Source organism: Macrotis lagotis, chromosome 1, assembly GCF_037893015.1.
Source record: "Macrotis lagotis isolate mMagLag1 chromosome 1, bilby.v1.9.chrom.fasta, whole genome shotgun sequence".
In the NCBI taxonomy this organism is placed as follows: Eukaryota; Metazoa; Chordata; class Mammalia; order Peramelemorphia; family Peramelidae; genus Macrotis; species Macrotis lagotis.
Window position 1 is genome coordinate 903,076,405 of NC_133658.1, and position 15,351 is coordinate 903,091,755.

Sequence of the window (15,351 nt, forward strand, 5' to 3'; positions counted from 1 at the left end):
CCCAAATATGGCAGGATTTGGAGAAGCAAAGAAGGAAAGACAGGTATAAGGGAGAATAAAGGGAGGAAAGAGGTAGAAAGATTTATGGGTGCAGAGAGACAGAAATAAGAACAATTAGAGACCAAAAGGTACACTATAGAGGAAAGTAAAGGAGGAAAAAGGAGATAGAAAAATTTGGGGGTACAGAGAGAGAAGTAAGGACAAGTGGAGACTAAAAGGAACATAATAGGGAATAGTAAAGGAATAAGGGAAGTAAAGAGATTTAGGGGTGCAGAGGGAGAAGTAAGATCAATTAGAGACCAAGATGTACACTATAGGGGAGAGTAGGATTTGAGGGTTCAGAGAGAGAAGAAGTGGAGACCAAGAGGGATCCTGAGAAGTAAGACAGAAAATCAGCTGGAAGGCTATCTTGTCCAACTATTACATGTTTCAGAAAAAACTGAAGTCCAAGGTAGACTTTCCCAAGATCTGAAAGAGAGATCTATGACATGGGGGGTAGAGGCTAGCTACAAGCCCCAGTGATGATTGGGACCAGGTGGTGGTGACAGAAGTAGCAGCAACTTTGGGACCTCTCAGGTCACAGATATAAAGGGGCATCTGGCAACTGATCAGAAAGAGATTAAAGGGAACCCATATGGTAGACCAGACATGGTTAGGAAACTCCAATGACTAAGTCTACTTCTGCATCACAATCAAAGGCAGAGAGGAACATATGTCAGACACCTTTGAGGAACAGTATTGTTTCCAGTTCCAAAAGAATAGGATCCCTGAGGAGTTCCTGCATCCATTGCAGTATCCAGTGCAATCCCAAGGGATCCAAGGAACTTCCTGGGTAAGGACTAGAGTGAAGACCAATGGAGCAGTGACCACAACTCTTCCCAGATCACACCACTTTAGAAAACGCCAGAAACTTTTAAACCCCTAGAAGTAGCTCTGAATACAGCAACATGAAAAAATCTGGAAGTTTGAGACTGTGCCCCTTAGCACAAGCTGGGAAAAGAGACCAACTTTAACATAAAGTTTAAAATCCTAAGCAATTCAGTTAGTTTTTTTCACAATCTTGTTTTCCAGTCTTTTTTTTTCCTTTTCCCCTCTACTGTCCACAGTAAGCATTTAATTTAGAAATTTACTAAATCTATTTCATTAGATCTAGATTTGGAAAGGATCATAAAGATCATTTCATCCAACTCCAGTTTAAAAAGAAAGAAATTGAAAGCCAGAAACATCAACTCCTACATTCTCCTACATTCAGTCAATAAAATTTATTGAAATGTTTGCTATGTACCAGTTTAAACAGTGAGAAAATAGAGAATGCTCTCTTGCCACAAAGGGCTTAAAGAATTCCTAAGTAGGGGGCGGCTAGGTGGCACAGTGGATACAAGCACTGGCCCTGGAGTCATGAGGACCTGAGTTCAAATCCGGCCTCAGACAATTAATAATTCCCTAGCTATGTGGCCTTGGGCAAGCCACTCAACCCCATTGCCTTGCCAAAAAAAAAAAAAAAGAAGAAGAAGAAGAATTTCTAAGTAGCTGGACAAAGGGTGAAACTCAAATACTTTAACTCCAAATATTGTGAGCTATGTATTACATAGTATCTCTAAGGAATGGAGAAGTAACCCATAATATAACTGGGAAATGAAATTATGCAAATGTTTTCCCCAGCTTTATTTATACTACTTTCAGGTGATGCAGGAACAAGGATATATCTGAAAAACTTCTAGTCTTTTTTCATGTGTTTGACACCTTTTTCTGTAATACACAGAGTTCCTCCTTTCATCTATAAGCTCTGTGAATTTTTCTTCCATATGTCCAAAATAACAAGAGTTGTCCATTCAGGGATAAAGGAAACAAAAACAGCTCTTGAATTGTTTTCCCCAAATAGGGTGCCAAGTACATGATTACTTCACAGGATAGAGAATGCTGTAACTGGGGTTGAACAATACCACTAACAGTACTCAGTCAGATTTGTAAGATGTTAATTTTAGGAACAATTTAGATTCCTGAAACTGAATTAAACTTCAGGATTAAAAATGTGTTAGTCTGAATGAATTTTTACTAGAACTTTCCTAAGTTTTTACTAAACACATCAATTATAGAGTCTGATTCTCAATATTCTGCAATGGATAACTTTTCCCTTCTCAAATCAGTCCTAAAAAAATGTTATTAGGGGCAGCTAGGTGGCGCTGTGGATAAAGCACCAGCCTTGGAGTCAGGGGTACCTGGGTTCAAATCCAGTCTCAGACACTTCATAATTACCTAGCCGTGTGGCCTTGGGCAAGCCACTTAACCCCATCTGCCTTGCAAAAAAAAAAAACTAAAAAAAAAAGTTATTAAATCCAAAATCCTTTTTGAATGATATCTAAATATTCAGTGACTTACATTAAGAATTATTCATCAATCCAGGATGTTGATAATCAACCTAGGTTCCTCAATTTTTTTAATTATTGATTTTATTTCCCCTAAACCCTCATAACTGATGGTAGCAGAAGCTTTGGTCAGATCTACAAACATTGTATACAGACATCTAATCTGTTCTTGGAATTATTCCTGGAGTTGTTGGCCAGCAAACACCATATCAACTCTTCCTTGACCCTTTCTGAAGCCTCACTGGCTCTCAGGGAGGTGTCCATCTTCCAGGTGAAAGATAACCTATTGAGAACTCAGACAATGATTTAAAGAGCAATACCCCAGTGATTGTTATGGGACAATCTATTCCATTTACCTTTATAGAGATGTTCAATGGAGGCATCCTTGAATTCCTGAGGAATAACCACTTCATGCCATATAACCTGGAAAATTTCAGTTAGCCTTTGGATGAGCAATGGACCCCCACCTTGTAGATCTCAGCTGGAATAGAATCAGCAACAGGTGCTTTGCCATTTGAAAGGAGCCTAATGAAATTCAAAAACCTCTTCTTCAGTTGGAACTTCAACTAGGACTGATTGATTTCAACTTGAGGTAAATGGTCAAAGGTTTCTGCATTGATGGATGATGATCTGTTAAGAATACTGCAGAGGTAGCTAGGTGGCACAGTGGATAGAGCACTAGTCCTGGAGTCAGGAGTACCTGAGTTCAAATTCAGCTTCAGACACTTAATAATTACCTAGCTGTGTGGCCTTGGGCAAGCCACTTAACCACATTTGCCTTGCAAAAACTTAAAAAAAAATACACTGTGGAAGTGTTCAGTCCATCTCTCTAGAATTTTAGCCCTATCATTAATCAATGTGGATCCATCAGCATTAAGTAATTGAGATTCACCACAGGTCTTTGGCCCATAAATAGCCTTCAGGGCATCATAAAAGCAAGAACTCTGGGATATATAGAATAGAATAGAATAGAATAGAATAGAATAGAATAGAATAGAATAGAATAGAATAGAATAGAATAGAATAGAATAGAATAGAATACACAAAGAATAAAATAGTCATCTCATTCTACTCTGCTCTGCTCTCTTCAGACCACCTCGGTCTTCTTCAATTCTTGCACAGCAATTTAGGAAAAAATGACAAGATAGATTTTTGTAGAAGAGTAGCTTCATTATGACAATGTTTGAAACCATTTCACATGGCTGAGATTGGTGAAAAGAAACTGGCCATATTTAACATGGGAAAATAAAAGAACACTTGAGGAGGACATGATTCAATTCCATTAAATAAAAATGTATTTAGTACTTTCTACATCCTATCACTGAAAATATAAAACTAAATTTGAAAACAATTCCTAATCTCAAGTAGTCTGTGTTCCATTGAACATTCCCACTAGCTTCATGTACTAAAAGGGTAGACGGACTGGATGAAGGATTGGACAGACTGACCTTGACCTGGAAGGTCACTGCTAATCAATAAAATAAACAGATATTAAAGCACCTGCAACTGTACTAAGATCTGTACTTTGATATACAAAGAAAGACCAAAAAAAGAGTATTTACTCTCAAGGAGTCATAGTCTAATTGAGGAGAGAATTGGTGGAAATAAGATATAGACAGGCTATATTTGAGATAAGATCAGAGGGAAAGTACTAAGACTGAAGAGGACCAGGAAAGACTTTCAGTAGAAGGCATGACATTAGCTGAGAATTGAAGGAAGGTGGGAAATCAAGAGATGGAGATGAGGAGGGAGCAAGTTCCTATTTGAGGAATAGCAGTGAAGCCAAAGTCACGGGATCTTAGGGGAGAAGGGGGGGGGAGGGTGGTGTAAGTTTGAAAATGACCAGAAAGGTAGAAAATCTCTAAGTTGTGAAGGGTTTTAAAAGTTAAAGATTTTATATTTAATCATGGAAGACATCAAGAAAGACTGGGATTAGATAATGGGGACTGACATGGTCAAAACTTTATATTAGGAAGGTCAATTTGACAGCTAAGTAAAGAATGGATTGACAAAAATTTTATCTTAAAAAAAACCATACTTAACATGCATTATCACATTTGCGTTTTGTAACAATCCTGTAGGAAAGGTATGGTGATCTCTATTTTTATAATGTATTTTATTTATTAGATAGTTCCCAATTACATTGAGAAAAAAATTTTAACTTTTTTTTTAATTTTGAATTTCAAATTCTCTCCTTTCCTCCCATCCCTCCCCAACCACTTGAGAGGGCAAACAATATGATAACAATTTTATAGTCATCTTTTAAAAAATGTCTATATTAGCTATGTTGCATAAAAAGTATATACACACAGACAAGCAAAATAAAGTGGGAAAAATAGCTTTAATCTTCACTCAGAGTTCATCAGATTTCTCTCTAGATGTAAATAACATTTTCCCATTTTAGGTCCTTTGGCTTTGTCTTGTTCATTGTCTTAATCAGAGTTGCCAAGTCTTTCCAAACTGATGTGGTCTTCATCTTAAAAATAAAGAAGATAAGGATCAGAGTCTTGTCAAGTGGGGTGCTCATATCATAAAGCCAATTAGAGTATGTCAATAAGCATTCTTTGGTTTCCTACTTATCATGTAGTTGGCTATATTCTAAATGCTGAGAATAAAAAGGGAAGCAAAATCCTGCACTTACTTCAAATAACTCACATATTGGGAGAGGCAACTTACAAAAGTCCTCCATCAAAGATAGAGACATTATCTCAAGGGGAGGCACTGGGGAGGAGAAGGGGTGAAAATTGAGAAGGGACTCTTGTAGAAGGTGAAGTTTGAGTTCAAATTTGAAAATGAACACGGAATCCAGAAGATGGAAATAAGGAGAGAGAACATTGCAGACATGTGGGGCACTCAATGAAACGGCATGGAGTTGAGAATGGAGTGGCTTATTTGAAAATGGCCAGGCAGTACCAATGGATGGTAGAGTTTTTAAAGTGAAGTAAAATGTAAGAAGACTGGCTAGGTCATGCAAGGCTTTAAAGTCAAACAAATCATTTCCTATTTGATATTGTGTGGGATGAATCTACCCACTTAAATAAAATTCAGAGATTTATCAAGGTATAAAGAGAAAAGTTTTATTCAATTCTCGAGAATCGAACCCCTCCCCTGAGAGAGAGGTTCAGAACATGGAATCCACAATCTATTTATCCTAAAGCAATCCCCCACCCCCACTGACCCATCCTCATTAGTGAGGAATGTAGTCTTCACAATCTATACACATAAATTACTCTAAAGAAAAAGCATATGATTCAAACAGAGACAGGTTCTCCCCCTCTGGGTCAAGGAATGTAGAAACATCTAGACTTCAATTGGGATAAGACAGGGTCACTTTACTCTTTACATTCTGGCCAAGGTAACATTAAGTTGCTTGTCAGGGGAGGAGGGGCAGAAGAGACATAACACAGCTCAACTATTTCTAATTTATAATATTCTACTGAAGAAATCTCAGACTTTATCCCATTCAATCCCTCCTCTTTATTTTGATGAGATTTCTTCAAATTTCTATAATATAGACTCACATTGCTGGTCCATCTGATCATCATCCTCATTTTCCTTGCAAGTCCACATTAACTCATAGTCATCATTTCCCTTTACAAGTCCCCATTTTGTGCATCTTTACAAGGGATCTAGGTACCATCATCAATCTCTCATGAGTCTGAGGCCACCTATCTCTAAATTGTACAGTCCAGAATATATGTACCCTGCTTCTGTACAAATGATATTTTGCTTTATACATTACTAAAATATTCTTGTTTAAGAGTAAACATAAAAAAAATTATAAAAGAGTAAACATAATACCCCCTCCCCCCAAAATATAGACCCTCATGAGCAATAAAGTAAAGGAAAAAAATGAAATTAAAATAGTAATGATAATAATAATAGGAACAGCTAGGTGGCACAATGGACAGAACACTGGACCTGGAGTCAGGAGCACCCAAGCCCAAATCCAGCCCCGGACACACAACAGTCACCCAGCTGTGTGACCCTGGGCAAGCCACCCCAACCCCATTGCCCTGCAAAAACCAAAAAATAAAAATAAAATAATAATATCAATAATAATAATAATAATAATAAATAGGTATGACTAGGTGGCGTAGTGGACAGAGCGCCAACCCTGGAGCCAGGAGCACCTGGGCTCAAATCAGGCCTCAGACACCTAACAACCACCCAGCTGCCACCCAACCCTATTTGCCCTGCAAACCCCCTCCAAAAAAATAATAATAATAAATAGGCTTCAGACTGTGTTCCAACACCACCAGCTCTGTCGCCGGTGGATCACATTCTTTAGGATAAGTCCATCACAAAAGCTACTTCCATATTTTTCCACTGTTGCCATTGCTGATCGCAACTCCCTCTATTCGTGCTTCCCTACTACCATAGACTATATTTTCTTTCTCTTTTCACTCTGTCCCTCTTCTTAAATGTGCTGTAGTGTACCCTGCTTCTGAACATGTCTAGATATTTGCTACTCCCTGAGCAAATAGCCTGGCCAGTCAGTTATCAACAATAGTCACCCTGAACTAACTTAGTTATATGCCATGGGTGTTTTTCTCCTCTGGCTCAGAATTGGTTTTCTAAGTGAATTCTTTCATGTTTGCTCAACCTCTTGAAATCTTTAACTGGCCACATTTTCCAGAGTCAAGGAGAAGTTACAGATAAACAATGTACACATAGGTAAGAAATGGTGATGATGAACTAGCCCAGTCTCTCTCCTCTCTTCTTTTCTCCCCTGGAGACATTTGATGTCCTTCTGCATTTTCTGAATCTGTTCCAAAAAGTCCTCTCCAGCTCAGGTGACTGGTTGAGACTTTGTCTTCTGTAAAGAAACTGCTTAACATTTTACTCAAATCAAAAACATATTTTCATCACAAGACAATGAGATTTTGGAAGTTATTACAATTTACATTTTGCATTATTGTCACATTGATGCACATACTTCACTTTCACACAATAAACCTTCATTAATGTTTTACTATATGAGCAAACTCCCAATGAGAATTGTCATACTGGCTTAAGCTTATAACATACATTCAACAATCATCTTAGTTCAGAGTACCCAGCATATGGTTTAAAAATAAAACAATCTTAGCCTTTGCTCTTATTACAGTAATGGCTCAAACATCCTTAACCAAAATGAAATTTTTCAAAATATTCCCAGATATACCATTGACTTTCCTTCTCCTGATATCCTCATCTGATTCACATTCCTTTTCTTAAGTTAGGCCTTAAAATTGTAATTATCCTAAGAATTTCCCATTCTTCTTCTTACCCAAATATCCTTTCTCAATAAAAGAAACTTAATTCCTATCCTAACATGTAGCTGTTAGCAGGTGTCAGAGCCCCACACCTAACATACCTAACCTATCTCTGAATCTCCAATTCACCTAAAACTTTTCTTTCTGGTTTGTTTAGTAGCCATAGAGATCCAGGGCATCAAAGGAAAATTCCCTTATAGGTACTGAATATCAGTGTCCAGGCAGAGGTCATGTGGGTAGTCAAATGTCTTAGCCCAGATTTATTCTTCCAGATGAGACATTATTCAAATATCATTCTGGGGAAATCAAGTCAAAAGGGTTCAACCTCAGACCATACTGAGAAGCCGTCCCTTTGGCTGCACATCCCAGTCATCTGACATCTTGGCTTCCCTGGCTCCAAGAACATGATATTTACCCATTAGCATTTCCTTTTCTGACCATCCTGGTATCTGATAAAAAGAAAATTGATTAAAAGTCCCATGATCTAAAATAGTTGTTTTACCTAATTAGATCTCCAAGTGAATTCACTGCACAATTTAGATTTGGGGGAGTCATAATCAATCAGCTGCCTTCCTTACACACATATCACCTATATCTACTCTGAGTGTCCCTGTCCTCAGAATACAACAAATAGGGTTACTTTCTAAACATTCAAAAAGCAGTCAAATTCTCCCAGCATCTGGAGTATTCCTTGAAAGATTTTAGCTGCAAAGGCAGGGCCACTGTTTGACCTGATTCCTAGGAGGAGGCCAAACCAGGCAGGGGCCCATTCAGAAATTTTTTTAAACTACTTCCAAGGCTGTTTCATGAGCTTCTACCCATTCTGAAAATATATCAACAAAAACCAAGAGATAGTCAAAACCTGCTGCTGGTGGTTTCATGCAAGCTTTTACTGTTTCTCTATTGTTTTTGAGATAAGAATTTTTCTGCCAATTCTCCACCATCCTCCTGCTACCTTCTTCTCCCCTTTTTATTCGGGGAAGGGATCTTCCAAGGGGGAACAGACAGGACCTGGTGATGGGGGGGGGGGGGGGGAGTTGGGAATTCAGGGGCTGAGGGCTCTAAACTTAACAAAACAGTCATAAGTGTAACATATTAAGACCTAGATTTCACAGAATAATCTTTCCATTATTACAGTTATACCTGGACCTACAGATCTAAAACAAGGTCCAACACATCATTTAAAATTTCAGGGGACCCAGAGGGCCATGGCCTTTCATAATTTCCCTCCTTAACAATCATTAATTCCAGCTTTGACATCATTACAGTAAAATAGTTTATATTTCCAAAAGTAGATCACACGTTTGACACCACCCTTCAGTCTTACTTACTGATAAGATATCTAATTAAGATTACATAATTTTAATTTCCCAATTGTTTTCCAAAGTTCCTCACATTTATTCAACATCATTGGAAGAGGTATCTGACAGTTAGGATATAATGTAAACATCAAATTCTTAGCCTACATGAAACACAACATGCTGACATCTCATTCTCTTAAAGCAACATAAAACAACAGGCTCTCTTAAAGTTAACCTTATAATTAAGTAGCTTTTACACGCAAACTCTTCTGAATTTTTGCTTTATAACTTATGTCATCTCTTCTTCCAAATACATACCTATTTTCAAAGAACATAAGATCCTCTATCAATGTTAGTTTTACACAGTAATTCCAAAAGTCCAATGTACACTTATTGCCCATGACAGTGTTACAGTTATATCTATAATTTCCTCCTTTTAAATAACAGATAATAAATAAGCTACACTGATCTTACATATCAATATTCCCTTTCATAAACATGAGGTGAAAAACAAAGCCTTTCACAAATTTTCTGGGACAAAAAGACCTTGAGAACTATAACCCATTGGCAAGGTGTTCTCTAGTTTTTTCCTCATAACAAAATCTTTGCAAATGTGATAGATGAAACTTCAATTCATTCATAATTTGTTATTACAAAACAATTTTAAAATCTCAAAAAGTATAGCTTAAAATGTTGTTATACAAAGTTTACTAATTGTACACAGCATCTTTCAATTACATGTGTGTTTTCTTTACTCCCTAAAACTTTACAATACAAAGAATTCTTAAGACCAATTGTTGCTAAAAAATCCCTTCTTGTAACTACAAGATTTTCTTTATATTTCTCTTAAATTCCAAAAGTCAAATTCAAATTAGCTTTAAATCATGTTCTTTTCGAAAGCCTAAAAAGTTTGCAAATTCTTATCATCATCAGTGCAATTCTAACTTCTCAGTGCTCTCACTTATAAGAGTTTTCTATCCTCACTGTCTAACATTTCTTAATATTAGAACATTCTATGTTCTGGGAATTGGAGATTTCCCACAGTTTGAGATATCAAAGTAATATGGACTAATTCTTTACCTTTACTGTTTATCATTACTTACTCCAGATTTTTCACAAACACGTGAACTACATCCCAATCAGTGTAAAATCTTACCTTCCCCTTGTTTAGTTATTCTAAAGCTGGATTAAGCCTATAACTCACAAGTCTGGCCTGACTCCCATGACTCTGGAGGGACCATAAAACATCAGAATCAAAACCCAAACATTTTTTACAAACCCCTTAATTCAATTTGCATGTATCTTCAGATTAGCACATTATAGAATCAATAATAACATAATAAAATTAACATTTACCTAGCAATTGCTTTCATATCAAACTTTTCACTTTGTGGGGTTTATTACTTCTCCACTGAATTCACTGCCAAGCTTGCAAAAAGTACCAATTTAATACAATTTTTAAATCACCCCAACCTCATAGAAACACAGATCTCCCTCTATACTTACAGTTCTGTACTTTCTTCTTTTCTTACAATGATTTGTAAATCATTTTCCAAGGTTCCCAAAATCCACCTTTGGTGTACAAAGTCAGCCCTGCTCAAACCTTCTGTCTACATGCTCTTAGCAATTTCCATATTTAACAAATGTTTCAAAAACAGCCCCCCCCCCCCATTATCTCTGTGGCTGGATTTTCTTTCCAGTACTTTCAGAACCTCTTACTAAGACTATACAACTCACATTTTCCCTCGATATACTGTTCCACCATTCCTTTTCATTAACTCTTCTCGACTTTACTTCATACTATTCTGAACTAGAATCACATAGCTTATCCAGGTATAGAAACCACACATATGATTCCACTTTTCACAATACATTTTCCATTCCAACTTTTTAATATTTAACATTTTTTTATTATAACCGCTAAAATCCTGGAGAAGGCAGTCATTCAAAAATCCCTTAGCCTAATTAGAATATTCCCTGTCCCCCCCTTCTTCAAATAGAGTAAACAAAACTAGATCCTTGCTGGGGCCGGGGGTTGATCTTCTGTTCTTAAATCCTTACATGTCCCATAATTTTCTGTAATAACTAACAATATCTGAATCTCTACTGATAAACTCCTGAAGCTCTAATGATGCCATATCCTTCTGGAAAAAAGATTAACTATTTAGTTTCCCCTATACCGGCATATCTTGGTAACCACATTATATACTTTAGGATTAACTTGACTATCTTGTTATTCTGAATTTTATTTTCCCATAACTTTTTCAATTTAAAATAGTATTTCTTTCTAGGATTTCTTTGTTTACATAATTGTTAATATTCACTGTCTCTTTCCTGTTTCTTTAACTACAAAGTAACGTCCCTTTTAACACTTACTTTACTAATTCTTCCTGAAGTAACTCTCTCTCCTGAAAGAGGGAGGGAGAGGCAAACACTTTGGCAGCCCAGAATCACAGAGAACAAGGAAGAGAAGTGAACATAAACAAGGAATGGGGGGAAGGCGTCCCATAAATAGTAAAATAACAGGGCAAGTAGTTTGGCCTCAGTAAATTTAACACCAAAGTCCATTCCTTTTTAAATAATTTTTTTTTTTTAAAAATCCCTCTTGGAAGTACTCAAGAGACAATGCAGAGGTGAGGAGGGAGGGATCATATTACCCATTATAACACAGGCAGAAAGCAGGCTCAAGGGGAAAGCCCTTGAGGGCATTAGATGAATACTGCCTAAAAATAAAGAGCAGCAATTTAAATGAGGCAACCCAAGGACATTTTAGGGGAACTCGCTGACTCCCCCTTTTCCTCCCTTTTTAACAAATCAATAGAGGAACCAAACACACACGTAAATAGACAAGCTAAACACAAAAAGACAGACAAGGCACAAACACAAACCCCACAAACACAACAGAATTTTTCAAACTGACAATTTTAACACGTATCAACAAACACAGGCCAATAGCAAATTCCTGACATTTCAGGAATGCCATGAGAGATTTCAGTGTTGCGTCTGACAGTCTCTCCCTCCCAAAGACAGACCAATGTGTTCTTTCACCTATACCTTTATTTCCCCATTCAAGACAGCAATACTTAATCATTTCCTTCTTACTTTTCCCTTTATACTTTAGTCTTATTTACCTTATTTACCATGGGGGAAGGCTAGGACTGAGCTCTTCCCATTTAAAATATTGACAGAGGTCTCTCAGGATGAAGTGCCCTTAGATCCAAGGCTCTTACACCCAATACAGTGGGGTTACCCCCAACCCTCAGTCACCCAAATAGTCCTGACCCTCCAGGAATCTAGCAGATTCCAAGGTCTTAGCTTCTCTATGGGCTCTGTGCACAGAGTTACCAACTTCTGCCCCCACTGATCGATCAGGTTTTGAAGTGGATTTGCTTTTCTCTTCCTACAGAGCCTCTCCACTTCGGGTCATTTGCACAGAGGGGAAACCAAGACTCCCAGAAAAAAGACAAACTGCCAAATTTTGTCTGGGACACCACTTTGCTGAGCTCTGAAAGGGCAATGGTCCCCAATGGGATTTTATTTTATATGTAATATAATCTTGAAAGAGTCCCCAACTATGTGGGATGCGTCTACCCACTTAAATAAAATTCAGAGATTTATCAAGGTATGAAGTGAAAACTTTTATTCAATTCTTGAGAATCGAGAGATGTTCAGAACAAGGAATCCACAATCTATTTATCCTAAAGTGATCCCCCCCCACCCACTGACCCATCCTCATTAGTGAGGAATGTGGTCTTCACAATCTAGATGTGTAAATTACTCTAAAGAAAAAGCATATAATTCAAACAGAGACAGGTTCTCCCTGTCCAGGACAAGTAATGTAGAAACATCTGGACTTCAATCCAGATAAGACAGGGTCAGTTTACTCTTTACATTCTGGTCAAGGTAACATTAAGTTGCTTGTCAGGGGAGGAGGGACAGAAGAGATATAAAATACAGCTCGACTATTACTAATTATAATATTTTACTGAAGCAATCTCAAACTTTATCCCACTCAATATTAAGGAAATAAATAGGGAGCCACTAGAACTTATCGGATGAGAAAGGGACTTGAGTGAGATCATTTTGGCAGCTGAACGGAGGATGAATTGGAGTAAAAAGATAGCCTTGAGAAAAGGAAGTCAACTGGAAGGTAATGGCAAGAGTCTAGGTGTGAGAAGGTAAGTATCTTCTCCTCAGAGATGGTGGTGTGAATGGAGAGAAAGGGACTTATATGTAAGATATTGTGAAAATTAACCTAACAAGGGATTAGATAGATGGGGTAGGTCAGAAATATTGAAGAGTCAAAGAGAACATCCAGGTTTGAACTATATGACTGAGAAGATAGTGATTGGAAAGAGGAGAGGGCTTAGGGAAATGAGAATGGAAATAACAGTTTCAGCTGAAGGTTGAGGTTGAACCCAGATTACAGAGACTTTAGAATTTAGTGAAAGGAAACAAAAGGAATTAGAAGCCTCTAGTGTGGTCAGGAAAGGGAGAGGAGTTATAAAATGATTAACTAGTAGGGATAGTCAGAGGAAGCAAGAATTTTTTTTCAATAATGGAGAAAAGATGAGAATGTCTGTAGATAACAAGGAAGCAGTAAATATATTGAAAGATATGGGAGACTAGAAATAAAACATAATGATAGAAGAAGCAATCTGTTGGAGAATATGGGATGGAATGGGATGAAAGTGTCTGTTGAGGAAAGTGATTTGGCAAAGAGCAAGGCCATTTCTTTGTGTGAGACAAAGGTGAAGAAGAAGATAAAAGGGGAAAACAAGGAAGTAAAGCGAGAGGAGAAAGAGGAAAGGGGTTCTCCAAGAAAAGTTTCAAATGTTTTATGAAGTTACATAAGGGGGGGGGGGCATCAAGGTGGCACAGTGTATAGAGCACTAGCCCTGGAGTCAGGAGGACCTGAGTTCAAATCCAGCCTCAGACACTCAATAATTACCTAGCTGTGTGACCTTAGCCAAGTCACTTAACCACATTGCCTTGCAAAAACCAAAAAATAAATACAAATAAAAGCAATGAAGTTACATGAGGTAAAGTTCTCATATCAGAGAGAGAAAGAAATGCCATGGGAAAGTTGAGAAAGGAAAAAAAGACTTGGAGTAGTCACTATGGTGAGTTGGAGAGCAAATTCCTAGGGAAGTATAACTGGTTTTGCCACAGTAAACTCTCAGTTCAGATTATGTAGTATAAATTTGCAGTGAACTCCGTGTCAGGATTATGTGATTTTCTTTGACTCTGTGCAGAAGCACATGAATAGGACAGAAGGCAGCAGATTGTATAATCTAAGTTTAAGGCTATACGGGCATATCTCGGTAACCATATTATATACTTTAGGATTAACCTGACTCTCTCGTTATTCTTGTTATTCAACACTTGTTCAACAACAGGATGAGGGGAGGTAAGAGATTCAAGGGCAGGGGATAGTGTAGAGTTGAAGTGGCTCATCCACAGGTCAAATCCAGGTCTGCTGACACCAAAGTCAAGGTTCTTTCCACTGCCCCACATCACTTCCTTCAGAGTAGTCAAAGACCTGCACCACTCTCCTTTCCTTGGAGAATCAGAGGGTCCTTGGTATGAAGTGTCACAGACATGATCCTGGTGTCTTATTTAACTGTTTTCCTTTGTCATAAGGAAAGACCCAGGGGAACATGGGAAAAGGACAAAATTTGGAAATTACTAGGATAGAAAACCAAGAGAGATTTTAAATATTTTGTTTGAAGAGTATAATATGGAAAAGAATACCCATCTTTGTATGCCCGTTCCTAGCATATTGCTATGCATACAGAAAGTGCTTAATAATCACTCCCTAAAATTAAGAAGTGAATCAAAGTCAAGTGAGTAGCTTGGATTAGTTCATTTCTGAAGGGACCCCCACCCCAATGACTAGAAAACTCTTCACCATTCTACCTTCCAAGGTCCCTTCTGACTCAGAATATCTGGGATCTGATGTTTACCTAGCACTCTGAGAGACTGATTAACAAAATGGATACAGAGCTGGCCTGAGAGACCAGAAGACCAGCATACAAGGTCCATCTCTGACTACCTTGTCCCCCTAGACAAGTCACTGAAGCTAAGGTTGCTCCTGCAACTCCCCGAGACCATTTACTGTGAGCAGATAGTCTTGAGGACCCTATCAAGTGTTCCCTCCAGCCACAAAATCAAAGGTCCCATTTTTTTAAAATCATGTGACTGCTTTCAAGGAGAAGGGAGAGGGAAGAAAGGGAGGAAGAAAAATGTGGAATTTAAAGCTCTTACAAAGGAACAAATATTGAAATCTATCTTTGCAGGTATCTGGAAAAAATAAATTTTTTTAAAAATCATGTTGCTTTTCATATGTAATCATCTCTGTGAGATTAGTAGCAATGATATTATCTTCTGTTTGTACAAGTGCAAAACTTAAAGGGATTTCTCCCC